The sequence below is a fragment of the Eumetopias jubatus genome, unplaced genomic scaffold, assembly GCF_037043125.1.
Source record: "Eumetopias jubatus isolate StellerSeaLion01/CBP00866 unplaced genomic scaffold, mEumJub1_p1.0 scaffold_3, whole genome shotgun sequence".
NCBI classification, from domain to species: Eukaryota; Metazoa; Chordata; class Mammalia; order Carnivora; family Otariidae; genus Eumetopias; species Eumetopias jubatus.
The window spans coordinates 70,046,997-70,074,588 of record NW_028274809.1 but is presented as its reverse complement, the minus strand read 5'-3'; the positions used below and the strand labels follow the sequence as shown (position 1 = coordinate 70,074,588).

General features: G+C 34.8%; 1 protein-coding gene and 1 pseudogene across 2 annotated transcripts in view; one reads left to right on the top strand and one right to left on the bottom strand.

The window, feature by feature from the left end:
* PSMD14 (proteasome 26S subunit, non-ATPase 14) overlaps nt 1–27,592 on the top strand; it is a 99,739-nt gene that overhangs the window by 23,384 nt on the left and 48,763 nt on the right. The window lies entirely within an intron of this gene.
* On the bottom strand, nt 10,796–10,875 carry LOC114216541 (U4 spliceosomal RNA; annotated as a pseudogene).

The following is a 27,592-nucleotide window of genomic DNA, read 5'->3' as shown; positions in this document are numbered from 1 at the left end:
TAACTATATTCACTGTGCTGTACATTGCATCCCCACAACTTACCTCTTTTATAACTGGAAGTTTAATCTCCTTCAACTATTTTGCCCATTCTCCCTCCACCCCTCTTCCCTGGCAACCACGAGATTGTTCTCAAAGAGTCTGTTTCTGTTTTGTTTTATTCGTTTTGTTTTTAGATTCCACATATAAGTGAGATGTGGTATTTGTCTTTCTCTGACTTATTTCACTTAGCATAATACCATCTAGGTCCATCCATGTTGTTGCAAATGGCAAGATACGATTCTTTTTTGTGGTTGAGTAATATTCTATTGTATTTATGTCACATCTTTATCCATTCACCTGTCAGTGGATGCTTAGGTTGATTTCCATATCTTGGCTATTGTAAATAATGCTACAGTGAACATAAGGATGCATATATCTTTTTTTTTTTTAAGATTTTATTTATTTGACAGAGAGAGACACAGCGAGAGAGGTTACACAAGCAAGAGGAGTGGGAGAGGGAGAGGGAGAAGTAGGGAGCCTGATGTGGGGCTTGATCCCAGGACCCTGGGATCATGACCCAACCTGAAGGCAGATGCATAACGACTGAGCCACCCAGGCGCCCTGCATATATCTTTTTTAATTAGTGTTTTTGTTTTCTTTGGATACATAACCAGAAATAGAATTGCAGGATCATATGGTAATTGTATTTTTAATTTTTTGAGGAACTCCGTACTGGTTTTCATACTGGCTGTACCAGTTTACATTTCCCACCAACAATGCATAGGGTTCCTTTTCCTCCACATCCTTGCCAACATTAGTTATTTCTTGTCTTTTTCATAATAGCCATTCTGACAGGTGTGAAATGGTTTTGATTTACAATTCCCTGATGATTAGTGATATTGAGCATCTTTTCATGTGTTTCTTGGTCATCTATATGTTTTCTTTGGAAAAATGTCTATTCATGACCTCTACCCATTTTTTAAAACATATTTATTTGAGAGAGAGAGAGAGAGAGTGGGCGAGCAGCGAGGAGGGGAAGAGGGAGGGAGAAGGAGAATAGACTCCACGCTGAGCAGGGAGCCCCATATGGAGCTCGATCCCAGAACCTCAGGATCATGACCTAAGCCAAAGGCAGACACTTAACCGACTGAGCCACCCAGGTGCCCCTGCTCATTTTTTAATTAGATTGTTTTTTGATATTGAGTTGTGTGCATTCTTTATATATTTCTGATATTAACCCCTTATCGTTTATATCATTTGTAAATATATTCTCCCAATGAGTAGGTTGCCTTTTTGTTTTAGAAGGTTTCCTTCACTGTGCAAAAGCTTTTTATTTTGATGTAGTTCCATTTTTTATTTTTGCTTTTGTTGCCCTTCCCTGAGGAGACATCCAAAAAACATACTGCTCATATTGATGTCCAAAACCTTACTGCCTGTGTTTTCTTCTAGGAGTTTTATGGTTTGTGATCTTTAATCTATTTTGAGTTTATTTTTGCTTATAGTATAAGAAAGTGGTCTTGTTCATTCTTTTGCATGTAGTTGTCCAGTTTCCCCAATACCATTTACTGAAGAGACTGTCCTTCCTCCAATTGTATATTCTTTATTCTTAGTTGTAGATTAATTGATTGTATAACTGTGAGTTTATTTCTGGGCTCTTTGTTTTGTTCCATTGATCTCTGTGTCTGTTTTTGTGCCAGTACCATACTCTTTTGACTACTATAGCTTTGTAGTATTGTTTGCATTTAGGTTGCATGATACCTCCATCTTTTTTGTTCTTTCTCAAGATTGCTTTGGCTCTTCAGGGTTTTTGTGGTTCCCTACAAATTTCAGGATTATTTGTTCTAGTCCTATGAAAAATACCATTGGCATTTTGATAGGGATTGCATTGAATCTGTAGATTGCTTTGGATAATATGGACATTTTAACAGTAGTAATTCTTCCAGTCCATAAGCATGGAATATCTTTCCATTTGCATGTGTCATCTTCAGTTTCTTTCATCGGTGTCTTACAGTTTTCAGAGAACTGGTCTTTCACTTCCTTGGTTAACTTTATTTCTAGATATTTTATTCTTTTGGTGCAATTATAAATGGGATTCTTAATTTCTCTTTCTGACAGATCATTAATGGTGTATAGAAATGGAACAGATTAATTTCATATCTTGCAGCTTTATTGAGTTTATTTAGTCTAATAGTTTTTTTGATGGAGTCTTTAAGTTTTTATGTATATAGTATCATGTCATCTGCAAATAGTGACAGCTTTACTTCTTTTCCAATTTGGATGCCTTTTATTTTTCTTGTCTGATTGCTGTGGCTAGGACTTATAATACTATATTGAATTAAAGCAGGTCACTGTTGTTAATATAACATTGTTTGTATTTGAATATTTTATGGTAATTTGGAATGTTGATGAAAAACAGGGATATAAGAAGGCTGTGATACTATTTAGAAGTGGCCATAGGTCCTAAAATTATATGGATTATGGAAGCATATTATGAGTTTGTGTATAATTTTTTTCTTCAGTATTTTCAATGGCATTGCTTATTTGAAATAAAACCCTTAGAATTATATTGAAGAAGTAAACTTTGAAACTTTATTTCTTGATCACAGGTGATTTTTATATTTTTAGTACACTGGAAACAAGCTCATTTTAAGTTTATCTTGACTTCATTTTTTATAAACATGAAGATCTGTTATCAACACTGTGTATTGTCATATGAATGATTTACTTATTCAAAGTTTATTTAAAGAAAAATTAGTTTTTTAAAACCACTAACCAAAATTTTTACAAGTACACAGATTCAGAACCAGTTTCAGGCATGCTCTATGTCCCTATATTCTGTGAAGAAAATGTGCTTACTTTGTTATTGTAGTTGTTTCTTAATCTGCATACCTAACAGGCATGCTTATGAGTGAAACTCAGTTAAAGGAAAGACAAAGTATTATCCTTTTTATATCTAAATTTAGTATTTATTTCTAAAGCATGTATGTATTACTGATGTTAGAATTACTCTTTTTTGACAGACATCAATAAGTATAAAGTGTATTGTTAAAAGTAGTAGGGAGAGTAGTAGCAGCTGTGTGCCAGGTACCATACTAAATGCAGTATCTAATGTTCTAGCATTTAATACTCACAGTAATCAGTACCATGGGTATGAGAAGCCCCAATTCACAGGAGTCTTAGCTTTAAGCAGCAAGGCAATGATATAACCTCATATTTATTCTTTCTGATTCCAGAATATCTATTCCTCTTACCAATATTTTAATTTGGGAGGGGATTTTATCAGATTATTGATAAGCATTGTCATTCTTTTATATACTGAATTTATAGGAATGACCCAGTGCAGATGGTCAATTTTTGTTCATGGTGATGGGCTCAGGGCTGCCTGTGCAGATGACTTTGAGCAGTAAGTCATAGTATTTTTCATGGTATAAACAGGTAACATTTGTGATAATTGAAAAGATGCACTGTAACAGAAAGCAGATTGGACCTGAATATGCCTCCTGACCTGTAGCTTGCACAATTATTTAAATTATCTATGTTTATTTGCCTATCTGTATGTTCAGTAGAAGTACAGTTATACCTCTCTAACTACTTCATTGTTTTAAGGATCAATAAAAAATGATGAGAGGATTTAAAAATACTTTGTTAGATCATAGAGCATTTACATATTTTAATCTGAAAGATTGAAACTTGGTCTCCAAATGCATAACATTTTGGTGAGTTTTTGAGCCTTGATGAAGCATCCCTAAACTAGATTTGTCACCTTTGACCAGAATATTTCTCTGACAACTTTTGGAATTAATTATCTTTGGAACTACAAATTATGAGATAAGAAGTTTGGAAACTGCAGTGTGTGTGTGTGTGTGTGTGTGTAAATACGGGTGCTATAATCCAGCCACATTGTAGGTGGAGTCAGGAGATTTTTTTTTGAAAGATAGGAAAGCTGCTCTTGAAACATTTTAATTGGGCACTTCTGAATGAATGCTGTTTTTGACTCTGATACATGAATTTGCTGAGCTACTACACCAAATCATATTATCTATCCTATTCATAAGCCTTTTTCTATTTTATGCTTACAAAAGAATTTTATTTTGTAGTCACTGTACTTGAGAATTATCACAAGAGGCAGTACATGATCACAGAAGGCTTTAAGTAACTTTACAATATTCTTTGAATTGTAAGAATTTAGAATAGGAATATTTATAAGCTTTTGCTTTTATTAGCTTTATTGAGATATAATTGGCATGCATTAAACTATACATACATAAAACACATAATTTGATAAGTTTTGACATGTATACACTTGCCGAGCTAGCACTACAATCGTGATGGTGAACATCCATCACTCCCCACATTTATTTAGGCCCCTTGGTAGTCCCTCATTTTTTATTCTTCCCCATTCTCCAAGCAACCACTGATCTGTTATATATTAGTTTTCATTTTCTAGAATGTTAAATGAATGGGATCATACAATAGTTGTCTTTTTTCTCTGGCTTTTATATCATAAGTATTTTGAGATTCTTCTAAGTGTGTTTCAATAGCTCATTCCCTTTTATTGCTCAGTAGTATTTCATTGGATCAATATACCACACTTTGTTTATCTATTTGCCTGTTTACAGCTATTTTGGTGTTTTCTAGTTTGGGGCTGTTATAAGTAAAGCAGTGATTAACATTATGTACATGTTTCATTTCTTTTGGGGAAACACCTAAGAGTGGAATGGCTGGGTCATACAGTAGGTATATGTTTAACTTACTAAAAAAAAACTGTCAACCTGTTTTCCAAAGTGGTTGTACCAATTTACACTCCTACCAGCAATGTATGAGAGTTCAAATTCCTCAATATCCTTGCCAACCCTTGGTATGGTTAATCTTTTTAATTTTAGCCATTTTAATAGGTCGTAGTATCTGATTGTGGTTCTAGTTCACACACTTCCTTAGTGACTAATGATGTTGAACATCATTTCATGTGTTTATTTGCCATCCATGTATCTTTTTTAGTGAGGTCTTTATTCAAGTCTGTTGTCCAGTTTTTACTGGGCTGTTTTATTTATGAGTTTTATGAGTTCTTTATATCATCTAGATACAATCCTTTATCAAGTATATAATTTGCAGATATTATTTTTTTTACTCTGTTAGTGTTTTTTGAAAAGCAGAGTTTTAATTTTGAAGCCTAATTTACAAAATTTTTGTTATAAATTATACATTGGTGTGGTATGTAAGAAGTCTGTGCCAACCCAAGATCATGAAGATATTCTCTTATGTTTTCTTCTAGAAGTTTTATAGTTTTAAGTTTTACATTTATGTCTGTGATCCATTTTGAATTTTTTTTTAATATTTTATTTATTTGAGAGAGAGAGTGAGACAGAGAGAGGCCAAGCAGGCAGAGGGAGGGGCAGAGGGAGAGGGACAAGCAGACTCCCCTGTGAGCAGGGAGCCTGATGCGGGGCTTGATCCCAGGACCCTGGGATCATGACCTGAGCCGAAGGTGGACTTAACTAATTGAGCCACCCAGGCGCCCCATGAATTTTTTATATATGATGTAAGGTGTGAATCATGTTCAGATTTTAAAACATTTTTTGCATGTGGATATCTAACTCTTGCAGCAACATGTATTGAAAAGATTATTTTTTCTCTACCTTTGCATTTCCATCTTTATTGAAAATCATTTGTCCCTGTATGTATGACTCTATTTCCAGAATCTATTCTGTTTCATTATCTATTTGTCTATCTTTTAAAGCCAGTACATTGTCTTGAATAGTGTAGCTCCATAATGTGTTGAAATAAGGTTGTTTAGTCCTCCAGTTGTTCTTTTTAACAGCATTGTTTTGGCCAGTCTAGGTCTTTTGCATCTTTATGCAGATTTTAAAATCAAGTATGTTAATTTATATAAATAAAAACCTGTTGGTATTTTATTTATTTTATTTTTTTTTAAAGATTTTATTTATTTGACAGAGAGACATAGCGAGAGAGGGAACACAAGCAGGGGGAGTGGGAGAGGGAGAAGCAGGCTTCCCACGGAGCAAGGGAGCCTGATGCAGGGCTCAATCCCAGGACCCTGGGATCATGACCTGAGCCGAAGGCAGACGCCTAACAGCTGAGCCACCCAGGCGCCCCAAACCTGTTGGTATTTTAATTGATGGTGTGTAAGAACTATACATCAATTTGGGACCACTGATATCTTAATAGTATTGAGTCTTCCAACCCATGAATACAGTATATATCTCTTATTAAGGTTTTAACTTTTTCTCAACAATTTTTTGTAGTTGTTAGTGTACAGAATTTTCATATTCTGTCATATTTATGTCTGTTTCATATTTTTGATGCTATTATAGCAGTATATTTTTTTAAGATTTTTATTTATTTATTTGACAGAGATAGACACAGTGAGAGCAGGAACACAAGCAGGGAGAGTGGGAGAGGGAGAAGCAGGCTTCCTGCGGAGCAGGGAGCCCAATGCGGGGCTTGATCCCAGAACCCTGGGATCGTGACCTGAGCCAAGGGCAGACGCTTAACGACTGAGCCACCCAGGCGCCCCTATAGCAGTATTTTATTTCAGTGATTATGTTGTCTGTGAAAGAGACAGTTTTACCTCTTTTTTTCCAATCTGGCTGCCTTCATTTCCTTTTTTGCTGAATTGACTGGAACCTTCAGTAAAATGTTGAATAGATGTTAAAGTGGACTTTTCTGTCTTGTTCCTGATCTTAGGGGAAAAGCATTCATTCTAGCATATTAACTATGTGTTTTTTAATAGATGGTCTTTATCAGATTACAGAAGTTTTTTTTACTGTTTTTTACTTTATTTAGTTTTCATCTGGAGTGGATGTTAGGCTTTGTCATTCTTTTTTTGCTTTTGTTGAGATGATCACATTGAATATAATGAGCTTCTTTAACACTTGTAATACTCTTTGCTCTGAAATTGTTTGATATTGATATAGACACTCAGCTTTCTTTTTGACTAGTGTTAATGTGATATATATTTTCCAGTGAACCTATTTGGGTCTTTATTTAACCTACTTGTAGTACCTTTCTTGTAGGTAGCATATAGGTAGGTAGGTCTGTTTGTCTTTATTCAGTCTGATAATCTTGGCTTTTTAATTGAGATATTTAGGTCATTCACATTTAATGCAGTTATTGATATGATTGCATTTAAATCTGTCATATTACTGTTTACCTGTTTTTCTCACTTGTTCTTTTGTGTTTTTCTTTTCTGCCTCCTTTTAGATTGAGTTTTTAAATAATTATATTATCTTTGTTGGATTTCTAGCTAGCTATAACTTTCTTGTTAGTTTATAATTTGTTTCAGGATTTATAGTATATATCTTTTTTAAAAAGATTTATTTATTTATGTATTTGAGAGAGAGAGAGAGAGTGTGTGTGTGTGTGTGTATGCACAAGTAGGCAGAGGGGCAGAGGAAGAGACTGTTTTCAAGCAGACTCCCCACCGAGCACAGAGCTTGATGCGGGGCTTGATTTGTCACCTCAACGCATGAGATCATGACCTGAGCTGAAACCAAGAGTTGGACACTCACCCAACTGAACCACCCAGGCATCCCTATAGTATATATCTTTAACTTATCAATTTGCCTTCAGGTGATGTGTACTACTTATATGAATGTTGAAATAGTATACTTTATATCTTCCCTTTTAACATTTGTATCATTGTTGTTACACATTTTAGTTTTAAGTATGTTATAAACTTCATGGTATATTTTTATTATTTTTGCCTAAGTAGTCTATTTTTTTGTTGTGGTAAAATATATGTAACATAAAATTTACCACTTTAACCATTCTTAAGTATACAGCTCAGTGGCATTAGGTATATTCTCACTGTTGTGTAACCATCCATCTCCAGAACTTCTTCATCTTCCCAGACAGAAACTCTGTACCTATTAAACAATAATTCCTCATTCCCCCTCTCCCCCAGCCCTTGACAATCACCGTTCTACTTTTTATCTGTATGAACTGACTACTTTAAGTACCTCATATGAGTGGAATCGTATGATATTTGTCCTTTTGTGACTGGCTTATTTCGCTTAGCATAATATCTTCAATATCTTCTTACCCTTTTAGCATGTGTCAGAATTGCCTTCCTTAAGGTGAATAATATTCCATTGTATGATAAATTACATTTTGTTTATTCATCTTTTGATGGACATTTGTGATGTCCCACATTTAGTTATTATAAATAATGCTGCTGTGAACATTGGTGTACAAATATCAGCTCTAATCTCTGTGTTCACTTCTTTTGGGTATATGCTCAGAGGTAGAATGCTGGATCATATGTTAATTCTGTTTTTAAGATTTTGAGGAACTACCATGTTCTTTGACACAGCAGTCTATTGTCTTTTAAAGAAATTTAAATAATAAGAAAAAATAATATATTTACCTATGTAGTTATTATTTCTTGTGTTCTTTCCTTTGCGTAGATCTGTATTTCTGTAGATCTGTATTTCTGTCATTTTCCTTACACCTGAAGGATATAACATTTTTTAAATGCAGTTCTGCTGCCCATTTAAACAATTGGGTTTTTTTCTTTTTAATACTGAATTGTAGAAGTTCTTTATATATTATGTATATAAGCCTCCTTATATAATTTGCAAATATTTTCTTCAAATCCAAGGGCTGTTTTTTCCCTTTTTTTTTTTAAGATTTTATTTATTAATTTGACAGAGAGAGAGACATAGCAAGAGAGGGAACACAAGGCAGGGGGAGTGGGAGAGGGGGAAGCAGGCTTCCCACTGAGCAGGGAGCCTGATGGTGGGGCTCTATCCCAGGACCCTGGGATCATGACCTGAGCCAAAACCAAGAGTCTAATCAATGCTTAACTGACTGAACCACCCAGACGCCCTGTAACACAAAAGTTTTTAATTTTTATTTAAGTCCAGTGTATCAGTTTTCTCTTATAACTTGTGCCTTTGATATATTGTACTAAGAAATCAATGTCTAACCAAAGTTCATGAAAAATTACTCCTCAGTTTTCTTCTAAGAGTTTTATGATTTTAGCTCTTTTTTTAAAAGATTTTATTTATTTATTTGAGAGAGAGAGCGAGCATGAGTGAGGGGAAGAGGGGCAGAGGGAGAGGGAGAAGCAGACTATCCACTGAGCAGGGAGCCCAATGTGGGCCTTGATCCCAGGACCCCGAGATCATGACCTGAGCTGAAGGCAGATGCTTAACTGACTGAGCCACCCAGGTGCCCCTGTGATTTTAGCTCTTACTTTTTTTTTTTTTTTGTGATCCACTTTGTGCATGGTGTGAGGTGGAGGATCATGTTTTTGCATGTAAATAATCCTAGCACCATTGAAAAGACTCTTCCCATTGAATTGTGTTGGTCTCTTTATCAGAGACCTGTTGACTTTAAATGTTAGGATTTATTTCTGAACTTTAATTCGTTTTATTGATCTCTGTATTTATCCTAGTTCTGTAATACTTTTAAGATTTTTCTCTTATCACTGGTCTTTAGTTATGATGTGCATTGATGTGGTTTTCTTTGTGTTTCTTGAGCTTGTGGTTTTTTGAGATTTCTGTATCTGTAGGTTTATTATTTTCATCAAGTTTCAACAGATTTTGATATTCTTTAAATATTTTTCTGTTTTCCTATCGCCCCCCCCTTCAAGGATCCCAAAGACATATATATTTTTCTAATTGTAGTTGTCCCATAGTTCATTTATGGCTCTGTTAATTTTTTTTCCTATCATTTTGGCCTCTGTGTTTCATTTTCTATTCCTGTATCTTCAGGTTAACCCATTTTTTCTTGTGCAAGATTTAATCTTCCATTAATCCCATCCAGTGTATTTTTCACCTTAAAATATTTTTTCACTTTTTGGCCAGCCATGGACATTGTAGGTTTAAAGCTCTACCAAGCCTCTCTGAATTCATGCCTATGTCATCCTAGCGCCACTGACTTATTGCATTTTTCTCCTCAAGAACTTGGATTTGGGTCATTTTTTGTCTTCCATGTCTCCACGTTTTAGCAATTATAATAACACTTTAGTGTCCTTGTCTGCTAATTTTAACATCTTTGTCAGTTTTGGATTGGTTTCAGTTGATTGATTGATCTCCTCATTGTGGGTTATGTTTTCTTCTTTGCATGCCTGGTAATTTTTCACTAGTGCCTGACTGAATTTTGCCTTGTATGCTGGCTGTTTTTTACTTTTATAAATATTCTTTATATTTGTTATGAGATACAGTAAGTTACTTGGAATCTGTTTGATTCTTTCTAGTTTTGCTTTTAAAAAATTATAAGGTGAGTCTGGAGTAGTGCTTAGACCCTTCTGTCTAATCAATGCCTTTGCATTGGAGGTTTTCAGTTTGGTTGGTGGGAACAGACACTATTTTCAGTGCTGTGTGAGAGGTAGGTATTCTTCTCTAATCCTTTCCCCAGCCTTTGGTAGTTTCTTTACACACATGCACTTATCAGTACTCAGCTGAATACTCAAGGAGGACGCTCAAGATCTCCAGAGTTTTCTCTCTTAGCAGCTATTTTCTTAGCTATTATCAGTACTCCATCCTTATAGCTCTACCTACTTTGGTTTCCCAGGAATCTCAGCTCCATCATGTCAATTTAGGGAGTCCACTAGACTCTCTGCCTGGTTTCCTTCCTCCTGCACTGTAGCCTGGAAACTGTCTTAAGGCAATAAGCTTGGGTGGTATTACCTCTGTGTTTCACAGTCCTCAGCTATCACTGTCCATTGTTGCCTGATCAGCCATGTCCTACAAATTGTTGTTTTATATAGTTTTATCCATTTTTTATTTATTTTAGGTGGGAATGTAAATTTAGTCTCTGTTACTATATCTTGGACATGAACGGATCCCTCTTTTATTTACTTTTTCAATTAGCAATAATCACGCCCCGGATAAACCTCATTGGCTACGATACTGCCACTGCACAAAGGGGCAGAATTTGTGTTGGACTAGATATTCTCGATGAGTTTGTATTTTCTACTTGAATTTCATAGAGAACAATATTAAAATTATAATGAAGAAAACATGTTGAAACTGAATAGTTAATTGAAACCATGTTAACTGAAAGTGTTATTTCTTAGCATTCAGAGGTAGTAAATAAACAAGTTAGGTTGAGACGTATATTGCTTAATGGACACATAATTGAATGTGTAGGGTTGGATTTCTTAAACAAGATAGCACAAACACTAATGGGATAGATTGATTAATTTATGTTGAAATTTAAAATTCATTTTCCAAAAACACCACTGTAGAATAAATAGTTAGCATTTGTAGAGCACTTACATGAGCCAGACACGGTTTTAAATACTTTAAATCTATTAACTCAGGTACTCTTTACAACAGCTGTATGAAGTTGGGTTATGTTATAATCCTCATTTTTCAGATGCAGCTGAGACATGAAGGTAAGAAGCAAAATGGTGAGCCACAGATTGGGAAAGAGATATCTAACATAGTGGACAAAGCAGTAGTTATCTACATATATATTTAGCTTCTACAAATCAGAAAGAAAGATGTCCATATTTAAATGGGCAAAAGATACAAACATTGGAAGAAACATGAACGGTCTGTGAAAGTGTATAACCATGCACCTTGGAAAAATAGTTTGGAAAAATCTAGTAATGATAAAGATTGGCCTACTCTACAACCTAGCAGATCTTTTCCTAATTATGTTCCCTAGTGAAAGTCTCCCACATGGATAGGGGAACATTCATAACAGCATTGTTAATAACAGGGGTTGGTATCCTTCCCTTAAAGGGCCAGATTGTAAATATTTTAGGCTTCAGAACCAAATGTTCTCTGTTGCAATTACTCAATTCAGCTCTACCACTGTAGTGTTAAAGCAACCATACATAAAAAAAAAAAAAAAAAAAATGAATGGGCCTGGCTGCATTCCAATAAAACTTCATTTTCAAAAACAGTCAGCTGGCTCACCCACAGGCTGTAGTTTTGATCTCTATTTTATAATATCAAGAAATTGAAAACAACCTAATTGTCCATCAGTAGGAGAATGTGTACATAATTTTGCTTAATAGGGGAATTTTTATAAAGAAGGTGATCTTCACATGCCAACATGATTAATCCACACTAATATAATGAATAAAGCAATGGAGGAATAGTACCTTCTATATGAAATTTTTATATAGAATTTAAAACATGCAAATACTATAATACTTTATCTACATATACTTTTATAATGAAGGTATAAAGAAATGTATGATAATCACCAAAATTAGAGTAGTGGCTACAACTGGGGGTATGGAGAGGATGCATTCAGTCAGAGAGGATGACAAAGGAACTTCAGCCCAACTGTTTTAATGATGTTTTATTTCATAAACTGGGTAATGAGAGTATATTGCATTAATATTAGATCTTTTGTACCTCTTAAATATTTTATGTTTTAAAAGAAACAAAGTTTAAAAGTAACAAACTAACAATGACTAGAAAAGAACATTAGTTCTTCATGCTGTAGATAGTTGTCACTTGGCCCTCTCTTCCTCTCAACTGCTGATAGAGGTGCCTCGTTGGCCTCTCTCACGCCCTGGAAAGCAACTTTCTACTCTTAGGCCCGAGACAGATCAGTTGTCTAAATGAATAACCCTTGGGCCCAGTCTGCTACCTACTTGGTTTACTGTCTCAGCTTCTTGTTCTCTTTCTAGTATGCTTCAAGCATATTAGTTTCCTTTTCTGTAGTCTCTCATTTATTCTGCCTTTTGGATATATTTATCCTTCTGAGAGAAGGGATCTAAAGTTCTTAATGGAGACCACACAAGCAAAGGATTGCCTTTGGCATTTTCATGTACGCTTGGCTCACAGAGGCATCAGAATGCCTGCTGCTGGCATGTTTGTGGGTGAGATAGTGATCAAAAATAAAAGCTAAAACGGCATTTATTTATAAAGAGATTGAAGAGTTATTTATTGAGCATCTTTTGTGTGGGTGTTGGGTAATCTTTATCTAGTGTGGAATTCTTTCAGTTATGCCCATAGCCTTCTCAACTTTTTGACTTCTCTATTAAGACATTCTATCAGGGAGCAGTAGTAATATGCAGATCATTCCCCCAGATGTTGTGGTGGAGTTACAAACAAGTGAATGCAAAGCCCTTACAGAGTATTTTACTAAATCGAGACTTAATGACATAATAAGGAGAAGAGTTTGTAGCAAAGAAAATCTAGGGGAGCTAAGGAGGCACTGCTCAGGGCCTGCATGGAGACTCTACTGTCAGCTAGACTTGGGACAGAGGTTGGAGAGACCAGCTGGAGACAGTGTACTCTGAACTGTTTTGTTGCCTAAAGTAAAAGACGTATTTGTTGGTTAATGAATGATTATTTTAGCATCTGGTAAGAGAAGACATTTCAAAGTAGATGCTAATTTCCAAAAGAACAGGAATATGTGTATATTATTAAGATGATAATTTCACTTGTATTTTTTTATTAAAGGGAACTCAATGACCTTTTGGTCAGGTTGCTTGAGTCTTGAAAGTATTACTTATTTAAAGATAAAGAAGTAGCATTAGTTTTGTTTTTAAGATTTATTATTTATTTATGAGGGAGGAGAAGGGTGTACTCGGGAGCCAGGGGAGGGGCAGAGAGAGAGGGAGAGAGAGAATCCTCAAGCAGCCTCCTGGCTGAGCACGAGCCCAAAGCTGGGCCCAATCTCCAGACCCTAAGATCCTGACCTGAGGCAAAATGAAGAGTCAGCTGCTTAACCGACTGAGCCACCCAGGTGCCCCCAGAAGTAGGAGTAGGTTTTTAAAAAGTTACTGGTATGTGTAGTAATATAAAGTTGCCTCCGGCTTAAGCTAGGCAGAACAAATAAAATGGGAAAGAGACTTAAAATATGGACTTAGATTAAGAAGTACTTAATAGGGGTGCCTGGGTGGCACAGTTGTTTGAGCAATGACTCTTGGTTTTGGCTCAGATCGAGTCCTGTGTCAGGCTCTGCGTTGAGCAGGGAGTCTGCTTGAGATTCTCTCTCTCCCACTCTCTCTGCCTCTCTGCCCCTGCTCCCACTCATGTGTGTGCTCTCAGGTGTGTGCGCACGCATGTGCATCTCTCTCTCTCTCTCTCTCAAATAAATAAATAAATATTTTTAAAAAAGGGTACTTAATAGTTACTTGGGAATAGGGTTGCTGTATTTAGCAAAATAAAACATAGGATGCCCAGTTAAATTTGAATTCCATATGAACAATAAGTATTTTAAAAATATAAGTATGTCCCAAATATTGCAAGGAATGTACATGTTAGAAATATTCATTTATTTGAAATTCAGATTTAACTGAGAATTATGTATTTTTTTTTATTCATCAATTATGCTTGGGGATAAAGAACTTCAGGCTTTATATTGAGAAGGAAGAATACTAGTCCTGCTAAGAATAGCTGTTACTGTGTTTAATTTTGAGTGAGTAACTGATTGCTTTCATGGTTTTTGATAGTCTTAAATTGTTCCTCTTTAGGCAGGCCTAAACCACTATTTGCAGATGTACTAGATATAATGTTATTAAAGTTGCATGAAATTAAATTTGAACTTTGTAATGTCAGGTCTTGCTTAATCAAAGTATTAGGAAAGAAAGGAGATCTCAGATAATTTCTAATAAGAGGAGAAACAAAATTACGTAAAATGAGATATAGATGGATTTCATGTCTCTGTAACAGTTTATAGTTATCAGAGAGCTATGGTGGTAAGCAGTAAGATTCTGGTGGTAAGAAATGGATTTTGGAGATTTTGGATATGGCTTGAAGGTATTTCCTATCTTGATTAATGGTATTAGTATTTACCTAGCTTCTCCAGGAAAAACATGCAGTCACAGTGTACTCCTCCATTTCCTCTATATTGTTAGTCCTCAAGAATTGTAGTTTGTGGTCTGTTTTCTTAAAGTCTCTTGAATGTATTTCTTTTGTCATTGCCTCTGCTTAATTCAGGCCTTTACATTATCTTTGTCTGTACCCTTCTTGTCACAGTATCCCTTAGTAAATCTTTCTGCCACCAGAAATGCAAGTCCTTTTTAAAATGCAGAACTAATTATTTTATTCATTTGTTTAAACATCTTTCATAAGGCCTCAGTCGTCTTCACTGTAGGGTAAATACAGTCCTCAAGCCAAAGTGTAGTGTTTCTTAAGGGGATAGGGAAGGGGGAGGGCCATCTCCTAAAAGTGGATCAAAATCGACTAGAGCTTTCTAAACTGATACATATAATAGTATGCCATTGTTACTGGTGAAAATGGGTCTTCACTTAGGTGTAACAGGGCAGAAAGAAGATTGAGGACTTGTATGTGAACTGTTTTGTGGAATGGCTGCTTTGACCTTTTTGTGAGTTGATCTCTTGTCTAGATCTTTAGTCCTTTATGAGTTGTCTTTTTTCAGCTTTATCTCTTGCTCCAACCTCATATCCTAAACTAGCCATATTATGCTATTTTATAATTCCTCAAGTGTCCCATGTCATCTTTCTTATTCATTCATGACTTTGTATAAGGTAGTCTCTGAAAACAAATGACCTTTGCCCCCATTGTTTGTCTAATGAATGGTACTTATTTTTTCTTTAAGTTTATTTTTCTTAGTAATCTCTGTGCCTAGTGTGGGGCTCAAACTCACAACCCTGCGATCAAGAGTCACATGCTCTTCTGACTGAGCCAGCCATGTGCCCCTGAATTATACTTCTTAACTTTCCTTCTGGACTGCTTAAATAATCTTCTTCCTCTGGAAGTCTTCTATGGTGTGTCAGTCAGGAAGGCTGGGTTATGCTTCAAGAACAGCCCCTAAATCTCAGTGACTTAAAACTACAAAGCTTTCTTTTTCACTTCTGCTTATATGTCTGTCATGGATCAGCTGGGTGCCATTCTTTGTGTCATTCTTACTCTGGGACTCAAGCTGACAGAATGTTATCATTGAACTCTGATTCCTAAAAAGCTCTGACTGGAAATGACAGGTCACCTCTATATTTCATTGGCTAAAGCAAGTCATATGTTCACATCTAACTTTAAGAGGAGGTCAAGGAGGTGCCCTCCTATTATGGGCTGGAGAGAAGGACCAGAAATATTTGGTGGGTAACAGTAATTACCACACATGATGCCTTCAAACCTGATTAATCTCTTCTTCGTACTTCTGCAACATTTTGTAAAACCTCTGCATTTCATTGAATTGAGATTATTATAAAACCTTGTTGTAATGTTGAATGTGATTTGTTTGGCGATTGGCACTAGATCTCTCAAATTCCTAGCCAGTTAGCCAGGCAAACTTACCCCAATACTTTCATTAACCTCAAAATAATGAAATCCTTTGGTTTATAAGTTTATATCCGTGGTTCTCTATCTTGGCTGTATGTTAGAAAAAATAAGAGATCCTGAGACTCACTCCAGAGCAATTTAAATCAGAATCTCTGAGGGTGGGTCCAGGCATCAGAATTTTTTAAGTCCTCCAGGGGATTCTGAGGAATAAACAAGGTTAGGAATCCCTGGCTTACATGTTCATTGCTTATTTGCTTTCTGGGGAAGGCTCTTTGAAAATAGGCCTTGTTTTTATTACATCTCCAAAGCTTGTTCTCTTTCCTATTTTGATACCAAACTCAAGTTATAATTATACACTCATTTTTATATTTACTTTTGTATTATCTGTCTCCAACATACATGTTAAGGAATAGCACCACATCTAATTCGTTCATCATATACCTAGTGCTTGTCATAGTGTGTTGCACACAGAGCTTTCCTGTCTTTTTTATTTCCTCCTAGTCATGCCCACATTAACCCATTTTTTTTTGGATTCCCTCTCCTGTGTAGTAGTTGTTCTTATATTGCTCCTGGCTTTTCTCTTCTTTCATTAGGTGATATAAATAACATATTTGAAAAACGCAGAGTAAGATGCAAATGTAACGTATTTGAAAAATGTAAAGCAAGATACACCCAAACAGGCAAGAATATTAGTATTCTGTGTTAACACCTCTAACGCCTGGTTTTTATGGCTGTTCAGTGGCTATAACAGCTGATCACAGTAGTATCCACTTACTCTTAGCATCTTTGATTAGTGATCCAGCTAATCCTAGCCTTGAACTCTGTGTCTTCTTTTCCAGTGGTATCCATTGCTTGAATGTCAGGTAATCAGCTTTTTATAATATTGTTTGTTAAAACAATATTTTATTTTGAGAACTATATGTTAAAGAGAAATAGTCCTTGGCCTCATATAATATTTGTACAAAATCTATAAACCAAAGAGACACTGCTTATTACTAGATAACATTTTGTTTTGGGGTTTTTTGTTTTGGTTTGTTTTTTGTTTTGTTTTGTTTTGTTTTGTTTAGAGAGAGAATGTGTGCAAGTCGGGGGGTGGTGGAGGGGCAGAGGGAGAGGAACAGAGAATCTTAAATAGGCTCCAAGCCCAGGGTGGAGACTGACGCAGGGCTTGATCTCTCGATCCTGAGATCATGACCTGAACCAAAAATCAAGAGTCGGATGCTTAACCCACGGAGCCACCTAGGTTTACCCCTAAGATAACATTTTGTGTGGAAAAACACATGTTCTCCTCTACTGTCTTGTAACTATATATATATTTTAAAGCATCTCAGAATTCCAGACTCATTTATATTCTAAAGTGCTAAATATTTTTCATAAAGGGAAAAGTGTGGTTAAGAAAAAGCATTTCTTTTAGAGATGGCCTTTATCAAAAAGTCATATTCTCAGAAAAACACCCATTGAAATAGAAGCAATATTAACATATTTAATTTTAAGAACCCATGCTTTAGGGGTGCCTGGGTTGCTCAGTTGTTAAGCATCTGCCTTCGGCTCAGGTCATGGTCCCAGGGTCCTGGGATCAAGCCCCGCTTCGGGCTCTCTGCTCCGCGGGAAGCCTGCTTCTCCCTCTCCCACTCTCCCTGCTTGTGTTCCCTCTCTAGCTGTGTCTCTCTCTGTCAAATAAATAAATAAAATCTTAAAAAAAAAAAAGAACCCATGCTTTAGCGCATTTTATTATTTAAAAAGCCTGAAACAGTAATGTGCAGGATGATTTCTGTTTTGTGTCTTTGTGCCTCTAAATGTGTCATTTAAAAATAAATAAGTCGTTTTTTTTTTTTTTTTCTTGGAATGCCTTTTCCTAACACTCCCCTTTCCCTTTTTTGGCTTGAAAAAATTCTGCATATTCTTTAATTCTTAGCCTATAGAAAGATTTTTATCAAATAGATTGCTCTGACTTCTGTGCTTCTTATACATTGTGCCCCTTATACATGTGGCTATTTTTGCACTTAATCTACTATATTGCATTTATGGGTTTTTTTTTCTCTTTCTGGATTACTTTCTAGTTTATAAACCTTTAAGGGCCAAGACCTGTCTGCCTTTGTTTAGCTAGCGAGTGGGCTCTGTGGTTGTTGAGTGAATAAATGAAAACATTCTGTGTGTGTGTGTGTAACGTTTCATACATGTCATTATGTAGTATATAATTCAGAAGGTGGGCTAATGGATTATGAATGCTTCCCAAAATAATCAGTTTGTAGCTGACTTATATTTTGCATGTTTTATAATTTAAATTCATAAATAAATAGTACTGTAGTTGAACACTGTAAAAGAAGAAAGGGGCATCCATGACTATAAGCACTTTAAAGTAAAAGCTAGTTGTAGTGTCTGTTGTGCAACAGTTTTGATAAAACTTAATGGTCTGTTATAGGATGTTCAAGGTTCTGCTTGATTGTGGGAATTAATTTCCAGTTATAAAAGACAGCATGCTTTTAGCCACTCCTAAACATTTGTTTGTTTGTTTTTTTAAGATTTTATTTATTTATTTATTTGAAAGAGAACAAGCACAAGCAAGGGGAGTGGCAGCCAGAGGGAGAGGGAGAGGGAGAAGTAGGCTCCCAATAGGGAGCCGGATGTGGATGTGGACTCGGACCCTGGGATCGTGACCTGAGCTGAAGGCAGATGCTTAACTGACTGGCCACCCAGGTGCCCCATTAACATTTGTAGTTATCTTCTGGTTTCTGAAGTTTGACTAACTGATGATCTGTGAATGATGCTTCTGTATAACAAAGGAAGTCAAGCATTGTGCTTGCTCCTTCCTCTTTGCTAAGAAGCAGAGTGAAAGTCATCCAGAGTGGGAGACAGTAGATCCTTCTACCGGTGAGATGGATTTCATAGATGTCTGAAGTGATTGGTGCTTACAGCATATGTCACACACACACTTTTAAGTAGGTAAAAATTATTTTAAAATGAGTATCTCAAAGAGAAAGAAATGTCAGATCGGGCAATGTGCATTAGGCTTTCAGATCCTATATTACTTTGATCAGTTGTCTTTATAACCAGGTGATGTTATAAATGTCATCTTACCCTCACCCTAAGCCTCACCCCACTGCCTTTTCTCCCACTGAAATTTTTATGTTCTCAAAATATTGGTTCCAGGGCAGCTACTTAGGTTTGCTGTATTGGAGGAGGTCAGTAGGCCTAGGGAAAGAAAGTCAATTTTCATAGAAGCAAGAACTGAGCTTGTCAAATAATTGGAAGACTTGGAAGAAGAGTGGGTGAGGTAGGGAAAGGAATATAGAATCAGTTGTAGTATAATTTCTGTTTTTTGATATCCTTGAACCATTATATTGCCCATTATTATCTAAGACCTTGCTGACCAAGTTTTTAATAAGCATATTTTTAGTTATAATTACTCAAGAGCCCAGCTATATTACAACAGTGGATGAGATTATCTCTATATTGTCATGTTAGTAATTTTTTATTGATTTATCACAAGGTACACAGTGTTAGGTCTTACACGTTTTCTAATGTTTAGTTCTTACTCTGGTACTATTTTCACTAAAGGAATATTTTCAGGGTTACACAGAGATGAAAGATGTAGCATAAGTATGTTAATTTTTTAATTGTAATATTTAGAATATTATATAATTGAATTTTATTTAAAATGCCTGTAATGCTTAAAATATATAAGAATATTAGTATTTATAAATATGGCATTTTGAAAGCAGTGCATCATTATTTTGACATTTTCATTCTTATTTTTCTTTCCTTCTTTTTGTATTTTTTTTTTCTTAAGAATTAATGTGCCATCTGGAAACCTCTAAGATCATGCCATAAAAGGAATTTAGACTTTTTGGCAACCAGTCATTAGGATATGCTGTGACTATGCACCTTATCAGAATAATAAAACATAATTAGAAAGGTGTTTAACTCATATATATTTCAAAACATTTTTAAATTGAGGATTCTTATATGGACATATGGGAATAAAAAAATTAATATTGCCCTATCCCAGGGTTAAGATGATTAAGTTATCATAGGATAGTTGGATCCTTAAACACAAATGTAAATCAAAACCCTATATGACTAAATGGTTCTAAGCTATTTCTAAACGCTATTTCCTATATCTTCTTTACAGTATTAAAACAAGCAAACATAAGTAGTTTCTATATTTTTCATAAGGGAGAGTTGCAATATTATATTGCAATTAACCCGCTCTACTCTTCTGAATAATATAGTCATTGGAACTGTCAGCCAAAGGACCTTTTTTGGGAACATTTTTTTTTTTTAACTCTAAAAAGTAACAAGTTTTTTAAATTAATTGAGAGAAAACAGCTGAAATCATGCATTGAAGGGGTTAAGTCGACATGAAAGAATTCATTTCCACTTTAATGACCTAGCCTTGCTGGGTTAGGACGATGGGGAGCATGCTTCTGACTTGTACTCCTATTGCCAATTAACACCTCCTATAACAGGTTGCCTCAGCTAGTCATTGAAGCTCAGGCAGTAGAAATAGTTTACATGCAGCTTGTTTTTCACACTAGTTGTTTAATACTCACAAAATTAAAGTATTAAAAGGTTGTTTCTTACCTTGTTAGATAGTAGATAAACAATACCATGGTAGTTATTTGTATATGTTTGAATTCACCTATTTTGTGTTCACTTGATTTTTTTCAGGGTATTTTAATTGCAGAAACTGAAGGTGGTAGTTTCATCAAATTTTTAAATTTTTTTACAGTATTTGTCAAATTTGGGTGATATTGGGTACCATAAATTAAAATTTTTCTGTCAACTATTCAGTATATGTTTAGGTTTTGTTTTTTAAAAACGTAGTCACCTCCATTTGTTAATAAAATTTATTTTCTCTTTGTTGAAAAATACATATTTTAAAGATCTTAATTCTGTGATGCAGGACCAAATATATACCTTTAAACAGCCATTATAAAGATAAAGGCTGTGTAATATTTAAATCCTAGAACAACTTTTTAACAAATTTTGAAATGTTTGTGTTGTTTCCCAAGGTAACTTTATATTTTTAGATAGTTTTAGAGTGTTGCAGTTCAGTGATAACTATTTATTTTACCTTTCTTTTAAGTGACACTTTGGTTCATGTTTAATCAGCAGGTATTTTAATAACATAATAAAATTGGCTAAATAATTGATACCAGTTCACACTAAGAGAAAGGTGGAGTAATATAACTAATAGTGTTAACAAATTTGTTAAAAGGCCTGAGTAGGTAACACTTAAAGGCGTTAGTTTTATCCTGTTGTAATGGCAAATGCCTTTTTTTTAACACTTAGTCAACAAGGGCTGCCCAAGTAAAACTCACAGCTTTTTATGCTGGATAAGATTTTAACCTTCTAAATGGGGTGGGGTGTGGGGAACTGTATCTCATTTAAGTTAACCACACTTAAAATTTGTGGATCTGGATGTTAATTTCTGTTTTACTAAACATGGCAGATCAAAACTCATTGTACAGAGATAAGTTTAATGCCTTCATGGAGTCATAATAGGTGTTATAAGACCAGTTGGGCAGATTTTCATGGTATGTATAAAGGTTGGTTGCACTGCTTGTGTCTTTGGCTCACCAATTTATCTTACAGTTCTATTAATAGCTGATTTTGTACTCTTAGTTTAAAAGTGTGGATTTTTCTCCCCTTTTAAAATAAACTTATTTTGAAGAATCAGAGTTATGTAAGTGATTTTAAAGTTGCCTGTTGAATATTGAGGAGTTATGTAGCAAATGTGATTACTGTATTTCCATTTCTCTTTTATAAGAGGGTTATATGCAAATATTTTAGTTACTTTTTTTTACAGCAGTATATAACTAAACCATTCCAATTTTTAAATTGTAACATTAATTTACATTTTTAACAATAAAGTTACAGAATATTTAGTTGTTGTTTTTTTTAAGTAAACTACCACCAGTGTGGGGCTCAAACTCATGACCCCAGGATCAAGAGTCGCATGATCTACCAGCTGAGCCAGCTAGGAGCCCTGTAGATGTTTCTTATTTTACTTATCTGTTATCAGTGATATGTATGTTTCTGTTTTATAGTGGCATTGTGTGAAATACAGGCCAGTTTTCTTTAGTTTTTTATTTTAGTTTTTCTTTTGCTTAATACCATATTAGTTATACCAGTGCCTTCAGGTACAACAAATAGATGTTGTTTTTAAGATTTTATTCACTTACAGGAAAGAGAAGAAGAGCGAGGGAGAACACGGGGGTGGGGGGAGGGGGGAGGGAGAAACAAACTCCCCACTGAGCAGGGAGGCTGACCACAGGGATTGATCCCTGGACTCTGGGATCATAACCTGAGCCAAAAGCAGCTGCTCAACCAACTGAGCCACCCAGGCGCCCTCTAATAGTTGTTTTTAAAGGACCTTGAAATTTAAGTTACATCATGTTCAATCTCCAAAAAAAAAAAAAAAAATGACTTTCTGTACTTGTTTATTATGGTGGTAGTGGAATTGTTGTTATAAGGTGAGCAGAGAACTTGAATAGTTCACACACTATATAAGCTGGTAACTTTAGAACTATGCTGTTTGATTAAATAAGCACCAGAAAGAAACTATTTTCTCCATTACTTATTTTTATAGTAGTAATAGCCAAGTGTAAAAATTCAAAAACATTTGGGTCTAGGTTTTCATTTGACTTAATCATTGTGTAGTTTTTCACTTTATTTTACCCAGCATTTAGCTTAGTTTCTTAAACATAATAAGTTCTCAAAAAGTGAAAGATGATTGAAGTAATTCAAATTCTGTGCATTTATTCAGATATTTTCATTGTACAAATGAGACATGTATAATTTATTTGTAATCACCACATGTCCATTTTAGTTGAATGTAAACATAGCCTAACAATGGTTACCTTAAGTCTAACTTAAAACCATTTGTATCAGTTTCTATTTGTGAAATCCTTAGTTTTTTATTAAAGTCATAGGATTGCATATATGGGACATGAAGGCAGGCCTAGTTAAAAGGCCTTGGAAACTTTCAGTGGGTGAAGAATAAAAACCATCATGTCTGCTTTGCTGGGTAGTGCCTCACAGTCCTGGGATTCTTTTTACTACCTCATTACCCTGACCACTCCTACTCCATACATTGCCCCTTATTGAATTCTTAAGTTATTTGAAATAGAGCTATACCTCAGTATCTTTGCCTAGGGTATAGCCATCTAGCACCTGAAGTATCTTGAGATCTCAGCGTAAGGAACTTTTCTTTTTTTAAACTTTTATTGAAGTATGATGAACATACAGTGTTTTATTAGTTTCAGGTGTACAATATAATGATTCAACAATTCTTTACATTTTTCAGTGGTCATCAAAATAAGTATACTCTTCATCCCCTTTATCTATTTCACCCATCCCTCAACCCACCTCCTCTGGCAACCACCAGTTAGTTCTATTTAAGAGACTGTTTTGTCTCTTTTTTTTCCTTTGTTCCTTTGTTTTGTTTCTTAAATTCCACGTATGAGTGAAATCATATGGTATTTGTCTTTCAGAGAAAGGAACATTCAACAGTATTCTTTAATTATTGGTTGTTATTTTATTCCTTGATTTATTTGCATTATTAAAAGAAGCATCATGAACATTCTGGTTCATGCAAACATCTCTGCTTGTTTACTTAAATAATTTCTAGGAGTGCAAAAGTAGGGTCAAAAAGTTTGTGCAGTTGTAAGGCTCTTGATATTGCTCAGCTGCTTTTCTGATAGATGATACCAGTTCACATTCTCACTAACAGTTCTCAGAGTGTTTCTTTTATAATACCCACTCCAAAATTAGGCATTGTAAAGCTCGTGTGATAGAAAACAACAACGTCTTAATGTGTTAATTGGCATTTCTTAATTAAAGAAGGTCAGCTAGTGAGGTTGAACATTTTCATATTTATTTCACCATGTATTTATGTAATTACTTGCTTTATATTCTTTGCCCATGTTTCTATTACAGTTTTAGTATTTTGTTAATTTATATATTGACTTTTTGTCATAAATGGGGCAACTATTTTTTTTCGGGGTTTTTAAAAATTTTTTTTAATATTCAGAAATTTTAGATTGTCAGTTTTATATTTTATTATATGTCCAAATTAGAATGTGTTTCCTCACCCAGATCAGATGGATATTAATATGTGTGTGTGTGTGTGTATATATATATATATCCAATAACTCCACACTCCTCTCCCCCAGCTTCTGACAATCACCATTATACTTTCTCTTTGATTTTGGCTACTCTAAGTTCCCCATCATATAAGTGGAATCATACAGTATTTGTCTTTTTGCGATTGGCTTATTTCACTTAGCATGATATTTAGTTCATCCATGTTGTACTATATTGCAGGTCTTCCTTTTTTAAGGTTGAGTAATATTCCATTGTATGTATGTACCACATTTTGCTTATCTTTTAATCTCTTGATGTATACTTGGGTTGTTTCCACATTTTAGCTATTATAAATAAGGTTGCTGTGAACGTTGGTATACAAATATTTCTTTGAGAGCCTGCTTTCAATTCTTTTGGGTGTATACCTAAAAGTGGAATTGCTAGATCTTACAGTATTCTGTTTTTAATTATTTGAGGAATGGCCATAACTGTTTTCCACAGTTGCTTTACCATTTTACATTTCTATCAGCAGTGCACAAGGGTTCCAATTTCTCCACATCCATGTTGTTTCTGTTTTTTGTTTTTTATAGTAGCCATCCTAATGGGTGTAAGATGGTATCTCATTGTAGTTTTGATTTACATTTCCCTTATGATTAGTGATGTTGAGCATCTGTTCATGTGCTTATTGACCATTTATACACCTTCTTTGGATAAATGTCTGTTCACGTTCTTTGTCCATTTTTGAATCATGTTTTTTTATTTTTGAGTTTTAGTTCTCTTTTTTTCTGGATATAAATCCCTTGTCAGGTATATAATTTGCAAATGTTTTCTCCCATTCTGTGGGTTGTCTTTTTACACTGTTGATAGTATCTTTTGATGCACAAATTTTTAAAATTTCCATGAAGTCCATTGTATCTGTTTTTTCTTTTGTTACCTGTACCTTTGGTGTCATATCCAAGAAATCATTGCCAAATCAACATTATGAAGTTTTTGTCCTTTGTCTTCTCTTATTGGTTAGGTCTTACATTTAGGTCCTTGATCCATTTTGAGTCAGATTTTTAAGGTGTTAGGTAAGGTTCCAACTTCATTGATTTGCATGTGGATATCGTTTTTCTAGCACCATTTGTTGAAAAGATTGTCCTTTCCCATTGAATTGTCTTGGTACCCTTGTTAAAAATTATTTGACCATATATGAAAGGGTTTATTTCTGGGCTCTCTGTGCTCTTCATTGGTCTGTATGTCTATTTTTATGCCAGTACCACACTGTTTTGATTACTGTAGCTTTGTAGTAAGTCTTGAAATCAGGAAGTTTGAGTCCTCTGGCTTTGTTCTTTTTCAAGATTGTCTTGGCTATTTAGGGTCCCTTGAGATTCCATATGAATTTAAGGATGGGTTTTCTATTTCTGCAGAAAGCATCATTAGAATTTTGATAGAGATTACACTGAATCTATAGATCACTTTGGGTAGTTTTGACATTTTAATACTAAATTTTGTGATCCATGAACATAGGATGTGTTTCCCATTTCATGTTATTTTTTTATGTTCTTTAATTTCTTACAACTGTGTTTTATAATTTTTTTGTACAACTCTTTAACCTCCTTGGTTAAGTTAATTCCTAAGTATTTTATTCTGCTAAATGTTACTATAAATGGAATTGCTTTTGTAATTACTTTTTTTTTCCCCCTTAAGTAGGCTCCACACTCATCGTGGGGCTTGAACTCATGACCCTGAGATCAGGAGTTCCGTGCTCTACTGACTGAGCCAGCCAGGCACCCTGCTTTTTTAATTTCTTTTTCAGATTGTTCATTGTTCACAGTAGAAATGCAACTGATTTTTGTGTTGACTTTGTAGCCTGCTATTTTGCTAAATTCATTTATTAGTTCTAATAGTTGTATGTAATCTTTAGAGTTTTCTACATGTAAGAGCATATTGTCTGCAAACAGAGACAGTTTTACTCCTTCCTTTCCAGTTTGGATGCATTTTACTTCTTTTTCTTGCCTAATTGCTTTGGGTAGAATTTCCAGGACTGTGTTGAATAGAAGTAGTGAAAACAGGTATACTTGCCTAGTTCCTAATTTTAGAGGAAGCACTTTTTGTCTTTTTCCATGTAATATTGCGTTCACTGTGGGCTTTCAGATATGGCTTTTGTTTATTTTTTTTAAAGATTTATTTATTTATTTTAGGGGGAGGGAGAGAGTGGGGGGGCAGTAGGAATAGAGAGAATCTCAAATAGACTCCCTGCTGAGCATGGAGCCTGATGTAGGGCTTGATCTCACGACCCTGAGATCATGACCTGAGCTGAAATCAAGAGTTTGCCACTCGACTGACTGAGCCACCCATGTGCACCTAGATATGGCTTTTATTATGTTGAGGTAGTTTCCTTCGACCCCTAGTTTGTTCAGTGTTTTTATTATGAAAGGGTGTTGAATTTGGTTAGATGCTTTTTCTTCATCAGTTGAAATGATCATGTGGGGTTTTTTCCCTTCATTCTGCTCATTGGGTATATTACATTGGTCAGTTTTCATTTGTTGAACCATCCTTATATTTCAGTAATAAACCCCACTTGGTCATGTGTAAAATAATCCTTTCCATATGCTGCTGAGTTTTGTTTGCTAGTTTTTTGTGGCGGATTTTTGCACCAGTGTTTGTAAGAGATACTGGTCTGTAGTTTTCTTGTAGTGTCTTTGGCTTTGGCATCAGGGTAATACTGGCCTCAGAGAATGAATTAGGAAGTTTCGCCAATATTTTTAGCCATGTTTTGTTATAATTTGATTTTTTGTAAATGTAAATTATTAATCTAACTGGATGGTGATATAATGTGATACAGAGAAACACATTTAGTTTTAAATGTTTTCAATATTAAACAATTAAAAATTAGAATATGTTCAATTCTATGGTGATAACTTTGTAATCTATTGAAATGAAAGTTTCTGGAACAATATAATAGTATCAAGACATAAATAACCTCAATTTATTAATACCACTGAAAAGGTTACAATGATCAGCTCCAAAATCAGCTTTAGAGCCAAATATTAATATTGAACTTTTCCAAATTTTTAAGACCTAGATAATTTAGTATATACAGTTGATCATTGAATGGGTTTGAAGTGCGTGGGTCCATTTATACACAGATTTTTTTCAGTAAATACAATATGGTACTATAAATATATAGGATTTTCTTAATAACCCTTTCTTTATTATAAGAATACAGTATATAATCCATATAAGATACAAAATATGTTAATTATTTAAATTATGTTATCAGTGGGCTATTAGTAGTTAAGTTTTGAGGGAGTCAAAAGTTGTATGTGGATTTTCGCCTGTGTGGGAGGTTGGCGCC